The sequence below is a fragment of the Pelophylax lessonae genome (genome assembly GCF_965119305.1).
Source record: "Pelophylax lessonae genome assembly, chromosome: 1".
Taxonomy (NCBI): Eukaryota; Metazoa; Chordata; class Amphibia; order Anura; family Ranidae; genus Pelophylax; species Pelophylax lessonae.
In genome coordinates, this window is record NC_138768.1 from 82,071,273 (window position 1) to 82,087,123 (window position 15,851).

Below are 15,851 nucleotides of genomic sequence, written 5' to 3' on the forward strand. Positions count from 1 at the left end.
CACTTCTCGGGTGACTTCGTGTGGAGAGTATGGATTTCGGAGTGGAACGTCACCTTATTCCTCTATGGACATTGGGACTATTTTCACTTTATTATTTGTGGCACATTGCACTTTGCAAATGTATTATTTGTGGCCCAAACGTGGCAGGAATTGAATTCCCCTTTTTTTTTTTTTAGCAATTTATCTCTTTATGCATATATAGACAGCGCAGCATTTTTTCTACATGATATTTCTATGCGCTCCCCTCAGTTAGCTTTCTATGAACTGTACAAAAGCCAGAGGCTAAAATAAAGACATTTCATATATTTTAAAATATAATCAGAAATAATATATAAGTAGGGATGAGCTTCAGGCTTCAATAGATTGAGGTGCGAATGGGCACCATAGAATGCAATGGAAATCCTAGTGTTGAGACTGGTGAAGGGTCAAATTGCTCAGGTGTGAATGGGGTCTAAGGGGTATGGACCCCTTTAAACAAAAGACATTCCTGGTACCAAAAAAATAAAAAGAGCAGTACCAGCCTATTATGGTGGTCTCAGATAAAAACGATCTCATGGATGAATGGGTGCATTCTAGATGGCTCAGCTACAAATAAGACACCCACCAAAGGGATGGAACAGAAGCTGAGCTGAATGCTCTCCTCAGGCTGGAATTCAGTAATCACTTCAACAATGACTAAGCCTGAAAACTGCTGACTTCACCGGCATTCCATCTTTTCTTTAATATCTTTCATTTGCATATTAAACTATTTGATGTGTCATTTAAACCAGCTAGCATCTGTAAAGCTCTGCCCCTGACAAGAAAGCGGCTTTATGTAAACAATCCCAATAGATAATGTGCCGTCTTTGAAGAATGCACAAAGCACACCCTCATGGAATGCTTTATGAATGGGCAGGGCTATCTATAGAAACGACAAATAGCCGTTCTTCAATTTTTTCTTTTAGGAAAGATACAGAATTATATTTTAATGGTATGATCATGTTTTCCCTGTGCCTGCGTGGGTTACCTCCCACACTCCAAAGACATGCAGGTAGGGTAATTGGCTCCTGTCTACATTGGCCTATTTTCATAATCGATTCGTTGGCCGATTATTGTTTTGATTAATCGGATAATAACCTTAACAAAAGTGTGGTGTATAATTCAGTTAATATGTAAAGTTTACAAAAAAAGGCAATTTATTCTTCAATACTTATATGCAGTGCAGGGGCGTATCATGAAATCAGTGGGCCCTAGGCAAAAAAAAAAAAACTGTAGTGCGTTTCTGAAAAAAAGCACCAAAAAAACGCATAGGTTTCAACCAGGCCTAAGACGTTTAGGAGCAGCATGCTTTTTTTTTGTATCACCTGTCATAATGGGGTTAAAAAAAATAAAATGAGCCCTTTATAGTACAAAAAGAGCAGATAATGGCTACAATAAGGGGTCATTTAGTCCCGGTTCACACTACCGCGACTTGTCAGCCTGACAAGTCGCGGTCCATTCAGTGCTATGGGAACCATTCTAATAGGAGCGACTCGAGTCGCTCCGACTTAGAAAATAGTTCCTGTACTACTTTTGACAGAAGTCGGAGAGACTTGCATTGACTTCCATTATGTGAAGTCCGTGCGAGTGGCGCCTGAAGTCGCGGTGCACGGCGACTTCACTTGTCGCCCCCGAAGTCGGATCGCCATAGTGTGTACGGACACTTATATATTAAAACAGTGAAAGTAATAATATATATCACTTATATCATATATATAGTAATAAATACACCCAGAAGTAGGATATATGGGCATTTTAACTAGGGGTCAGACATGAAGCTACAGTATATGAAGGGGGATTTAAATTAATGATTGACCAATATCGTTTTTTCATTGCAGAGACCGATATTTTGGTCATCGCGTATCGGTATCGGCCGCTATTTTCATACATTTAAAAAAAAAAAATTTCCAAAAAGCATTAAGAACGCCAAGTTTGGCTGTTTTGAATGCTGTCATGTTTTTGAATCTGGCGCCAGTACCCGGAAGCGATGTCATTACTTCCAGGATTTTGCATGGAGACCTGATCAGAGCCGAATGCAGCTTTGATCGGATCTTCGGCGGCCGTGCAGGTTGGTTGCCCAGGATTCCCGGGGAGACCCGGGCGAGCCGCAAAAGGCAGGGGGGGGGGGTGTTCCCCTCAGGCACCTTGTAATGTCAGCCACATCGGTTGTCATTACAAGACAGCCGACCGTCCGCTATGGACGCCGGTACCGGGGTGATGCCTCTAGCTGCAGGCATCACTCCGGTATAAGCACTTTTGGTGGGCGATTCCTATGTATCGGGGAAAGTGCAGATCGGCCCTCAAAGGATTGGCTTTGCCGATAATAGGTCGATCTATTATATAAATCTTTTATATTAAAGTAGTACTAAAAGCTGAGACTTTTTTTTTTCATGGATATGATCATTTTAAATACAATGCACAATACTGGTAGAAGATTACTTTAAATGTAATTGTAACGCCTTTTATTACCTCCAGTCTATCAGCCTCCACCTTCTCTGGCTTCAGATGCTGATCTTCCCTGCACACAGTCTATAAAGTGTTTTTTTTTTTTTTCTCTAAACAAACATGTTATACTTACCTGCTCTGTGTAATGGTTTTGCACAGAGCAGCCTGGATTCTCCTCTTCTGGGATCCCACAACGACACTTCTGGCTCCTCCTGCCTTCAGAGTGCCCAAATTGCAAGCTGCAAAGTATAGTATAGAGTTCCCCTATAGCAAGGTATAAAAACTTCTGCCTTTAGAACCACTCACTTCCTGCCCAGGACTACATGTCCCATGAGGCATTGCTCCTCACACATTAAAGCTCTTAGGCACTTAATGACATGTATGGACAGTGTACTGAGCTGTATGTGTGCAGCACTGTGTATACTGACATGTATGGAGGGTGTACTGAGCTGTATGTGTGCTGCACTGTGTATACTGACATGCATGGAGGGTGTCCTGAGCTGTATGTGTGCTGCACTGTGTATACTGACATGTATGGAGGGTGTACTGAGCTGTATGTGTGCTGCACGGTGTATACTGGCATGTATGGAGGGTGTACTGAGCTGTATGTGTGCTGCACTGTGTATACTGACATGTATAGACGGTGTACTGGGCTGTATGTGTGCTGCACTGTGTATACTGACATGCATGGAGGGTGTCCTGAGCTGTATGTGTTCTGCACTGTGTATACTGACATATATGGAGGGTGTACTGAGCTGTATGTGTGCTGCACTGTGTATACTGACATGTATGGAGGGTGTACTGAGCTGTATGTGTGCTGCACTGTGTATACTGACATGTATGGAGGGTGTACTGAACTGTATGTGTGCTGCACTGTGTATACTGACATGTATGGAGGGTGTACTGAGCTGTATGTGTGCTGCACTGTGTATACTGACATGCATGGAGGGTGTCCTGAGCTGTATGTGTGCTGCACTGTGTATACTGACATGTATGGAGGGTGTACTGAGCTGTATGTGTGCTGCACGGTGTATACTGGCATGTATGGAGGGTGTACTGAGCTGTATGTGTGCTGCACTGTGTATACTGACATGTATGGAGGGTGTCCTGAGCTGTATGTGTTCTGCACTGTGTATACTGACATATATGGAGGGTGTACTGAGCTGTATGTGTGCTGCACTGTGTATACTGACATGTATGGAGGGTGTACTGGGCTGTATGTGTGCTGCACTGTGTATACTGACATGTATGGAGGGTGTACTGAGCTGTATGTGTGCTGCACTGTGTATACTGAGATGTATGGAGGGTGTACTGAGCTGTATGTGTGCTGCACTGTGTATACTGACATGTATGGAGGGTGTACTGGGCTGTATGTGTGCTGCACTGTGTATAATGACACGTATGGAGGGTGTACTGAGCTGTATGTGTGCTGCACTGTGTATACTGAGATGTATGGAGGGTGTACAGAGCTGTATGTGTGCTGCACTGTATTTCCTGATATGTAAACAAATAATGCATTCTGTATGCAGGACAACTAATCGGCTGACCAACTAATCGATTATGAAAATAGTTGACAACTATTTTCATAATCTATTAGTTGTCGATTAATCAATTCGTTTTTTCGTTCCTGTGTGTATGAATGTGAGTTGGAGACTTTAGATTGTAAGCTTCTTGAGGGCAGGGACTGATGTAAATGTACTATTTATATATATATATATATATATATATATATATATATATATATATATATATATATATGTAAAGCGCTGCATAAATTGACAGCGCTATAAAAGTACCTGTCATAATAACATTTTAAAACTGCTTAAAGGGTAGCTCTACATTTGTGGGGGGAAAAAAACTAGCAAATAAGAAGCATATACAATTGCCATACAATTCATATCGTAATAGAAGGTTATTAAAATTCCCTTTCCTTTTGATTCTGCAGCACTCTAATTTTCTGTAAAATGTAATATGGCTACTAAGAGATGTTCTGTACACAGAATGTGTACAGAACACCCCCTTAGAAAACAAATTTCCTGCTTATGTGATTGGCGCACTGATTTTCCCAGAAGTCTGGCCTAAAATATAAGACAGAATTTGAGCATCCCCTGCAACAAAAATGTCATTTTTGGTGAGATACTCCCAAAGGGACATTACATCTAAAAGGGATGCAGACCCTGCCACGTTCCTCATTCGAGGCCTTCGGGCAGCTAATTTATAAAACCACTCCCATGCAGTCACTCTACCGATGGACACAGAAAAAACGCTTTTCCTTCAGAATAACAGAAGGAAGAAAGTGCAAAAGTTTGTTAAAATCCTTGCAATATACACAGATCACCCAGAGGTGGGATGTTTTTTTTTCCTCAACAAAAGTGGAGTTACCCTTTAAACACAATGCCAGGCAAAGGGCTAAATACCAAGAGAAAAACGGTGACAGGGGAGAGACCTCCAGCACACATCCTGTGATTGACAGCCTCAGCTCTGTTCCTGTGTGCTGTGTGAAAGGGGGGTGTGTCCCTTTTCTCCAATCAGCTCTCAGAGCTCTCCTCACTGAGCTCTGCAGAGTATACCTTTAGCTCTCCTTCCCCTTTTTTCTGACAGCTCAGACAGGCTTTAAAAATTATGTACTTTGAATGGATAAAGATGAGAGAAGACTGCAGATAAACCGTTACAACTTATGCTGGAGGATTTGTTTCATCTCTGTGTATCACCTGAGGCCAGTCACTTCACTGGGTATATGTAAGGGTTCATATCCGCTTTTATATCCAATTGGATTTCAGTTTTAAAAATAACTGGACCCAATAAGACCACAAAAAGCATGTTACCTGTACAATCCAGGAAGCTATTTTACTCAGTTCCCAAGTTTCCTGCTAAGAGCCATGTCGGATGAGAGGTTCTGCCACTGGTGACAAGTACCAGCGACAGAGTGACATCTTGATGGCTTCAGCTAGCATAAGAGTGACTCTATAGGAAAAGGTAATGAGCCTCTTAGCGATCCTGCTACTTGCAAGTTGTCACCTGGGACAGGATTGCTCATGTGACACATCAGCTTTTCTATTGTTCACGGCTCGGTAACTGTGCTTCAGTATTTTTCAGTAAATCATAACCAGCAAGGAAAATCATAATTAAAATAAAAATCAGGTTAGAGCGGAACAGGTGAATACACAGATGACAGGGCTGCACCACCTGGATTTATATTTCCATCCAGTCATGACATTTACACCGCTCTACCACACAGCACAGCCCTGGCTGGCAGGACAGGGGACCTGAAACATCTTTGTTGCAGGTCAGTAGGGCACGACACAGGTGGCCGTTCCATCAGAGCACATGCGCCAATGTCATCGGCTGCATGCACTGTAAATATCTCCGGCATGTTTAGGAGATATTTATAGCACCTATACCCCACGCTTACCTATAAGTAAAAGTCTTTAAAGTGGGTTTAAAACCACTTTAAAAGCCCCTGCATGTCTCCCCTGTGCTCCACTGTACATAACGCACTGCACATCGCACTGCATTACATTATTTTCTGGACTTAATGGAAAACTAAACAAGGACCCGTTACATGTCACTTCCGGGTCAACTAGAAGGGGAGGAGAGCAGACTTGTGTCTCTTCTCCTCCTTCCCCTCTATCCGGTGCCACATGCTATGCCGGTCCTGGTCTCGCTGATGGGCACGTGGAGCCCAGGACACAAAGCACGGGGGGGGGGGGGGTTGTGGCGAGGGCAAGCGCGGGGAGTGGGGAGCATGCAGGCGGCACCCCAGCACAAAACTTCTGGACACCATGGCACCTGGGGTTTGTCTAGCCCTGCCCTAGGACACAATTACAGTTGTCATTCACAGAGGGCACTGGGAGCAATGCTACTTGATAACAGCAGAGACAGAGCTTAAAGGAAATGATCAGCTCACAAGATTTCTGGAAGGACCAACACACATCCTTTAAACCGATATAACAAAAAAATGTCAATGGTATTTTAAACCGATCAAAAGGGAAGCAAACAAGAGAAGTTGATTGTTAAGACTTGCATACACGCTAAATGCATTAATATAGGTCACCAATGAATAAACAGTCTATGGTTTGCTTTATTGCTAAATATGAAATTAACATTTATAAAAACAGGTGTAAGCTTTGCAAATCAACCGCAGCAAGTGTTTCCTAGTACAGTAGCATGCATTTCATGGGTTTGTAAATGAGTAAGCAACCTCTTAATTTAGGCTAGTATCTTTATGCATCACCACAAAAGCCTTGCATGGGAAAGACCAGTATGTCTAAAAAATATTAAAAAGAAGAAAAAAAAACCTAAACAGCAACACTGGTATGGGAGGGAATGGAGAAGTTCCTGGAAATTAGATAAACCACAAGACCCGCACAGGATGCTTATATCAATGAGCAACAAAGCCGAAAATACATTTTGTTTAAAAAAAAAAAAGAAAGAAAATAGCTGTATACAGAAGAATAGTACGACTTGTTTTCAGCACTTTTGCTGGCTTCTTCAACAAAGTGGGAAAAAAGAAAAGCAACACGGCAGACTTCCTGTGTGGCAGGGCTGATTGGTCCAGCATTGGGGCAGTACAGTGGCTAAGTGGTTAGCACTTCCTCCTGGCAGCACAAGGGTCATCAGTTCAAATCCCTACCACGGCACTACCTGAATGTTCTCCCTGTGCGGGTTTCCTCCAGGTACTCCATTTTCCTCCCACACGCCAAAGACATGCTACCGTGTTTCCCCAAAAATAAGACCTACTGTAATTTTCGGGGAAGGTTGCAATATAAGCCCTACCCCAAAAATAAGCCCTAGTTTAGTGTCTGTAAAATCCTTGCATCCACTTCATTACTGTTTTATATAATGTCCAGTGTGTTTTTCTGTAATCTATTAGTTTGAAATACCATAAGTAGCGCACCACCCGGCGCTCAGCTGATCCCCCGCTGCTGTCCTTCTCTTCTCATAGCTGTCCGCGGGGGATCTCAGCCCCTCCCCTCTGCAGTGTTCAGAGCGGGTCACGGAAGCGCAGAGTATTATATTATAATTGTGTGACATACCTTTGTTACAGCACTGCTCGGCGCTTCCGTGACTCCCAGCTATCAGCAGGGTAGAAGAGAAGGAGAGCAGAGCGGGGATCAGCTGAGTGCCGAGCGGTGCTGTACCAAAGGTATTTCACACAATTATAATATAATACTCTGCGCTTCCGTGACCCCCAGCTGTCAGGGGGGGAGAAGAGAAGGAAGAGCAGAGCGGGGATCAGCTGAGCGCCACTGTACCAAAGGTATTTCCACACTATTATATTATAATACTCGGAGCTTCCATGACCCCCAGCTGTCAGCGGGGTAGAAGAGAGGGAGAGCAGAGCGGGGATCAGCTAAATGCCGAGCAGCGCTGTACCAAAGGTACTTCACACAATTATAATATAATACTGGGCGCTTCCGTGACCCCCAGCTGTCAGTGGGGGAGAAGGAAGAGCAGAGCGGGGATCAGCTGAGCGCCACTGTACCAAAGGTATTTCCACACTATTATATTATAATACTCGGAGCTTCCATGACCCCCAGCTGTCAGCGGGGTAGAAGAGAGGGAGAGCAGAGCGGGGATCAGCTAAATGCAGAGCAGCGCTGTACCAAAGGTACTTCACACAATTATAATATAATACTGGGCGCTTCCGTGACCCCCAGCTGTCAGTGGGGGAGAAGAGAAGGAATAGCAGAGCGGGGATCAGCTGAGCACCGCTGTACCAAAGGTATTTCACACAATTATATTATAATACTCCCAGCTGTCAGCAGGGGAGAAGAGAGGGATCAGAAGAGAGGAGAAGAGAGGCAGAGCGGGGATCAGCTGAGCGGCGCTGTATCAAAGGTATTTCACACTATTACATTAAAGAAACACACTGGATATTATATAAAACAGTAATAGAGTGGATGCTAGGATTTTACAACCACTTTTACTAGGTACAGGCAGGGAGGGTGAAGGCAGCACATTACAGTAAGACCTACCCAGAAAATAAACCCTACTGTGTCTTTTGGTGCCACAATTAATATAAAGACCAGGGCTTATTTTTGGGAAACACGGTAGTTGGCTAATTGGCTCCTGTCTAAATTGGCCCTACTATGTATATGCACGAATGTGATTTAGGGACCTTCGATTGTAAGCTCCATGAGGGCAGGGACTGATAAAACAAATTTGTTCCTTTGCCCTGAAAGTGCCTATATCTTTCTTGGCTAAATGCAAAAAAAAAATATATATATATATACTTTCCTGAGCTCCCCTATGTGACCTAAACGCCTCAGAAAAAGATCACCTGACCTGTGGCTACCGGGAGCATTGCTATCACTGTTGGATTTGGATCTGCCATTACAGGAAAATTACCCAGTCCTTCCCGAAAGTCACATCAAAGTAGTATTCAACTTGCCAGCAAGTCACCAGGCAAAGTCGCACTGTAAATTGACTTTCAGGTCGCAGTAGCGTGAACCGAGCCTAATGCATTCCCTGCATTAAGGTAAAAAATGTTTAGGTAGCTGGATGTCCCCTTAACCCCCTCCCCTCATACTTACCTGAGTCCTCACCCAATCCAGTGCTGTGCCTATTTGTGGCGGCTCTCTCATGCATTGCTGAGGTAGAGGGAGCCATTGGCTCCCACTGCTGTCAGTCAAATCTTGCGACAAAGGAGAGGCACTGTCTATAAACATAGGCAGCACAGCTCAGGATCGAGCCTGCAGGTGTGCCACCATAGGAAGGGGCTCCCTTTGGTGGCACACTAAGAGGAGGAGCCAGGAATGTCAGTGGCGGACCCCAGAAGAGGAAGACCAGGGCTGCTAGTAAATGAGTATAAACTGTTTTTTCTTTTTTGTTTTTTTTTTATAGGAAAGTTTACACGATGACCTTATTACTTTCAATTATATACATTCTAATTACAGGTGTATTTCACAATGTCCTTCTTCTCCAGTGCCAGACTGACTGTAAAATTCACTTAGAGTGGCACTTATAGTTTAGTTTGCATTGTTGTAACAAGTGAGTGCTGTTCTCCAAGTGGATCTAAAGTCATTAGGTTTTTTACCTTAATGCATTCTACTTTCAAATAACATTCCTCATGTCATCAAATTTTTGTACGAATGTTTGTATGAACATTCAAAGATCTACTAGTGTATGGCCTACCTAAACTTACAGGAATGAATTAGATGGTACTGGATGTAATTAGCCCAGATGTGTACAGTGCACAACCAGAGCTTTTACCCCTCAAAAAAGAAACAAAGAAAAAAATAAATTGGACTTTAAAGTGTTACTAAACCCAGGAACCTGCATTCACTATATCTGGTCTCCCACAAAAATACAATTTATTAAATATAAACAACTAAATACCTTTTCTCATCAGCAGTATATAGCAGTCTTGTGACTTCTTTCAGTGTCTGGTTAAAGCTTGTAGGAGGAGTTTTTATTCTCCTCTGACTGACCTATGAGGCAGCATGTCCCTTTACCCTCTGTCTGGACAGTGCTGATTGGTGTGTATTGCATGTGATCAGTGCTGATTGGTGTGTATTGCATGTGATCAGTGCTGATTGGTGTGTATTGCATGTGATCAGTGCTGATTGGTGTGTATTGCATGTGATCAGTGCTGATTGGTGTGTATTGCATGTGATTGGCACAGAGCCAAATTGAGCATGTGCAGATTGCTTCCAAGGCTCTGTACTATCAGGAGATAGAGGACAATGGAAGTAGGGGGGGATCAGAAGAGAAGACAGGATCAAACAGCCTTTAAACAATGCAGAGGATTACCCCTTAGGTTCCACAGTGAGTATAAAAAGCATGATTTCCTGCATATACAGACTGATTTTACTGCTGTGGGTTTATTAACACTTTAATACACATGATTAACCCAGTAACTGCACACTGGGATTCTAGTACTGAAAATGTTTAACCTCTGGCTCTAAATTTCCCATGATACCATAAATTAAGGGCAAGCCATGTCTCTCTCATTTTCAAGGTAAAGCAGCACCATATGACTTTATATCTGGAATTATAAACAAATGCCTAACGCCTTAATACAGTTTTGCAGCTTTGATAGGTGTAAATATCATTGCAACCACTTTGTGTATCCAGGTGGAATATATATATTTTTTAGGACAAATTGGGCTTTCATTTGGTGCTAAAGGGTGATGGATAGCTCCTTTATTTTCATTATCAAATAAAAACTAGTACAAAATAGTAAAAAAAAAATATATAAAATATATATTTCCTTTTTAATTTAGTTGTATATTTCTTGTTATTACCATAACCTACCACCAAAGAAAAATCTGAAACAAATTCTCCTTTTCCTGACGGTCACAGGGATACCACATATGTGTATGTTGTTTGAATCTATAGTAAGGCCCAGAATCAAACTGTGTGCATTTTACCTTTTTTTTTTTAATCCTACCTAAAATATACTAAGGCCCCTTTCACAAGGGCGCCTCATCTCTCCACTGAGCATAAAAAGGACAGGTACATGTCCACTTCGCTATGCAGAGCAGATATGGACACAGTCCGCTCTCCTCTATGGGGCAATTGGATGGAAAAGGACCACCTGTCCATTTTCATCCGATGGATGGGGAATAGGCCCCCCATTTGTCCATTTGTGGCAGACAGGATTGAATGGCAGTGAGTATCAGCAGATGTGTCCGCTGACATCCGCTGCTCCATAGAAGAGACTAGAGGGTCTGATCAGGTCCATCTGGAAAAACAGAGGCGGACCTGATCAGATTGCTTGTGTGAATAGGGCCTTACACTGACAATTACCAATTTAAAAAAAATGCCCAGTGACGGATCATTGTGATTGCCAATCAGAGACTGTCACAGCATTTAAGTGATCAAGAACCTAATCGTTAATACATTAGTCCCTGTGAGAGCCCAGAACACATGAATGCGTGTATATTGATCCATTTTATCAATGAATACAAGGTTTCCCTGGAATAGCGGAGGTGGATGACATCATCTACTCGACCTCTCTACCTCAGCTATTTAGAGGAAGCCTTGTATTCATTATTAGCAAAACAAAGCTTCCACTGAATAGCTGAGCAGTGCTCAGCCTGACTCAAATCTGTTCCAGGAACGGGATGGGAAGTCCAAATCCCGCAGTGAGAACACAGCGCTGTATACTCTATGAAGCTGATGCTGTATATACTCCATGCAGCTGATGCTGTATATACTCCATGCAGCTGATGCTGTATATACTCTATGCAGCTGATGCTGTATACCAGGCATCACTAAATGCCGGACCGCGGTCCGGATCCGGACCCAGCTAATGTCTCATTCGGACCCCTGCAGTCCTACCCTTTAGAGTCGTTCTGCCCATGGCCATTCTCACAGAGCCAACAGCTGGAGGCAGGACAGCTAAAGACAGAGGGCGGGGGCTACCCAAGTTAACAAGCAGATGATTGGTTGTGAGGATACAGAGCGGTCATCGCACAAAAATGCGATTCGGACCTCTGCTTGAATAATATTTTACTGACTGGACCTTTGTGAATTTTAATTCAATACCCCTGCTGTATACTCTATGTAGCTGATGCTGCATACTGTTTTATACAGCCCTGGCAGCGGCTGTAGCCATTAATAAAGGAAATCGTTAATTATGGCTGGCATGGCCCAAACAAACTATTTAAAGTAATAGGAAAGCTGGAGCTGGGCTTAAAATACAGACTTTGCCTAGACATAGTTTTCCATGTTAAGTCTTTGCATGCTAAACAACATGTAAACATACCAGGTATTTATTACCAATCAAAGATTACAGTGATCCTATCCCCAAAAAGGCCATCACCATCTCTACTCAGGGTCAGGCATCATCCAAGATCAGCATTTACATTCTTGTAGGACTTATCGTGTAAATGTTGAACATTCTACAGAAGAATATTCTTTGGTGAGTGCACATATCTGACGCAGCTCATTTCATTGCTGTTGCCAGCTTGCGACCAGATCGTGTAAAAGTCCAAAACCCTCAAACAGTTCAGCCCTACTGCTGTCTTTCTCCTTGTTATTGGCCACAGTAAAAATGAATCAATGTCTTCCACGGATTATCTTCACTTTTTCTTGTTATTCTGTGGACCTGTTAGAACACCGCGCTGATCACTAGGGGAGGGGAGCTGAGGAATCCCTTTGGCCTGCGGCAAACAGATGATGCTAAATTCTTCTAATATTTTCCTTTAAGGCAGTCATTGAAAGACCATGCCAAAGCAAAGTCACTTGACTGAAGGTTGTGTTTTGTTTTTTTGTTCTGCATACTGTGGGATGTCAGAATCTTTTATACAGCCTTGTGAAGTTACTGATAATAGTTTGCATGTAAAGGGAACCTGGTAGGTTGGATGAAAGATGCAAGCGTCACCCCATAAATCATTCTCCTGTTTGATATCGGTGCTCTTAGGCCTTTTATTATGTGCCCCTAAACAGGGCCTTTTTTTTCTGGAAAGGTGTTGCATGTATTCTCGTGCTGGCAGCCCCAAAGATTCCTACTGGGACATGCAGCAGCATGGACTCAGCCGCTGTGCCCATATGTGACATACATGCGTGTGAACGGTCACAAACGCATCCAAGGTGAGTTCAGAGACAAACACCTACTACCCCATGGATGTCAAATTGGGACACATCGGCTGTATGGGATCTTTGGAACTGCCACAACAGGGATGTAAGCAACACCGGTGTATCCCTGTGCTGGCAAAACACGGCCCACAAGTAATTGTCCATGTGAACGAGGCCTTACTGAACACTAAGGAACTCACAGTGGACAGGGTTATGATAATGTACAGGCTAAGACCAAAAGTCTGGAGGTCAGGTTCTAGTAAAATAAAAAACATTTTGTGGTTGGCAGGGCTTATAATAGCTAACGTCCAGTCACAAGATGGGGTGGGTCCAGGATGACCTGGGCTCAGAGGAAATAGGTTGAATGATGATGGTCATCAGAAAGAGAACATCTAGCAGCAGAAAAAATGACTAACAGGGAACTTGATTTAAGGTGAATACTGCAGCAAAATCTGATTGCTATTTTAATGTTTAGTTGGCTATTCATTTTTATGTTATTTTTGCTTGGAGTTCTGCTTTAAGTGCCCAAACACTCACATTAATTCCATGTTCACTGCTGGCAGCTCAAGGTTGTAGACAGCCTATTTCATGAACATCTGGGTGAGAAAGCGTGCCCCCAGTGCACTTCATATTCACAGTATAGGAGGGACGGTGCAGGTGCACAGAGGAGGGGAGGCTAAAGACTCAAGCACAGTGCCAGCCGCAGCACGCATGCAAAGGTGGCTCCATGGGACCTCATAAGGAAATGGAGCCACCAAAAAACAGCAAACAGGTAAGAAGGTATTTTCAAAGACATTATGAATAGCAATCACACGCTTTATAAAAAATCAGACATGAAAACAACGTTAATTGCCGAGGTCTGCAGCACTGAATGCTTTTTTATTAGGGTTCAGTAACACCGGTCACTTTGTCAAAAAACACAATAGTAACACAATGGAAGCACCGTGCATGAAAAGCACTCGTTTTCCCAAAAAATGCAGCCTAAGTGCCGGTTCACACTAGTACGACTTGTCAGGCCACTTGTCACCCTGTGATTTTTACCAAAAAGTTCTGGCGCTACTCCAAAATGATGAAGTCCTGGAATGTCCCTTCACAGAAAATACACAAAAACCTGTAAAGTTCATGTATTGATGACCCCACCTGACAACCGGCTCTTAACATCATCCAACGGTCTCCTACAGGATCACATTACCATCGGTGTGAATGTCCAGAGGCTACAAGGGGTGGTAGGACTGACCTTGTTTTATTCATAATATGCTTTACCCTTGGATCATCTTAATAAAGTACTTATGAGACTATCCATCTAAGTCCATATTGGGGTTTATTACTATATGCACACTGAGCGCCATCTCCTATATCCAATTTCCACTTGTCACCCTGACATGTCGCGGTCCGTCGTGTAATACAGGAACCGTTCTAATAGGAGCGACACAAGTCACTCCGACTTAGAAAAAGGTTCCTGTACTACTTCGGGGCAACCTGGAGCGACTTGCATAGACATTTATTTTATGAAGTCCGTGCAAGTCGCGCCGAAGTCGCGGTGCACGCGACTTCACAGGTCGCCCCCTAAGTCGGATCGCCATAGTGTGAATCGGCTCTTAGGCTCGGTTCACACTGATTGGACATATAAAACCCCAAGTCCGAGGACATGTTAAATTTCAATGTTTCCATATGAGAGCCACCTTAACTGATACTTCACAAGTCTGTCTGACTTTAGAACAGGTTCCTGCACTTCTTTGGTCTGACTTGGATACGACTTCAATTCCACAGAGTGTAAAAAGTCACATCAAAGTCGTATCAAAGTCGGATTCCAAAGCTGCACTGAAAGTCGCGCAACCTTTGAGTTGGGCAAGTGTGAACCGAGCCTAAGTCAACTTAACAGAATAAATACTGAATTGTGACTTTGGCAACAGCAACCTCATCTCCATCTCTAACCTTTCCTCCTGGCAGGAGATGTATGCAGAGAGCAGTCCGGTTCCATTCACATCTGCGAGTGTTCCTCAAACGCGTGAAAAACACGTGTCACACTTGCATAGCCATTCATTCTTAATGGCACCTCAAACGTAGGAAGGATAAACACATCTTATTGCGTTCAAAAAGGGACAACAAAAGCTTCATGAGCCATTCTGCCACAGGGTAACCCAATAACATGAATGGGCTGTCCTATTTGTGTTGCACAAAAGATGCATGCATGTAAAAAAATAAAAATAAAATACGTATGAATGGAGCCTAAGGTTCACATGTGGGCGTAGAGGATCACGGGCAGAATCACCGCGATTCTGCCCACAATCCGGAATCATTGCAAACCGCGGGACGCCTGTGCGATGCCTGTGATTTGCAATGGCACCCCAAACGCTGTGCGATTTTGCCGCGATTTCTGCCTCCCGAATCGCGGTAACATCGCGCAAACAGAATCGCGGAACGCATGACGACCAAAAAAGGTACAAGAGCTTCTTTTGTGCGTCATGCGTGCCGCGATTCTGTTTGCGCGATGTTACCGCGATTCGGCAGGCAGAAATCGCGGCAACATCGCACAGCGTTTGGGGTGCCATTGCAAATCACGGGCATCGCACAGGTCTCCCGCGATTTGCAATGATTCCGGATCGCGGGCAGAATCGCAGTGATTCTGCCCGTGATCTGCTATGCCCACATGTGAATGTAGCCTTAAACATGACTGTCACAGGAAAGGCAGAAGTGTTTAAGTATTGGAGCTGTGATTAACCACCAGACTTCACTTTCTCTAAGCAGTAAGATGGCAACCAACAACGGGGCAAGAATTGGTTACTGGAGGACAAACTGTAGAAGATATTTTGTTCATTGATATTTCACTGGTGAATTGTTTATAATCTGAACTGTTAAGA

At 43.4% G+C, this 15,851-nt stretch overlaps 1 protein-coding gene across 2 annotated transcripts in view; it reads right to left on the reverse strand.

Annotated features, from left to right (window-relative positions):
• Positions 1–15,851, reverse strand: part of RICTOR (RPTOR independent companion of MTOR complex 2) — a 270,400-nt gene that overhangs the window by 174,667 nt on the left and 79,882 nt on the right. The window lies entirely within an intron of this gene.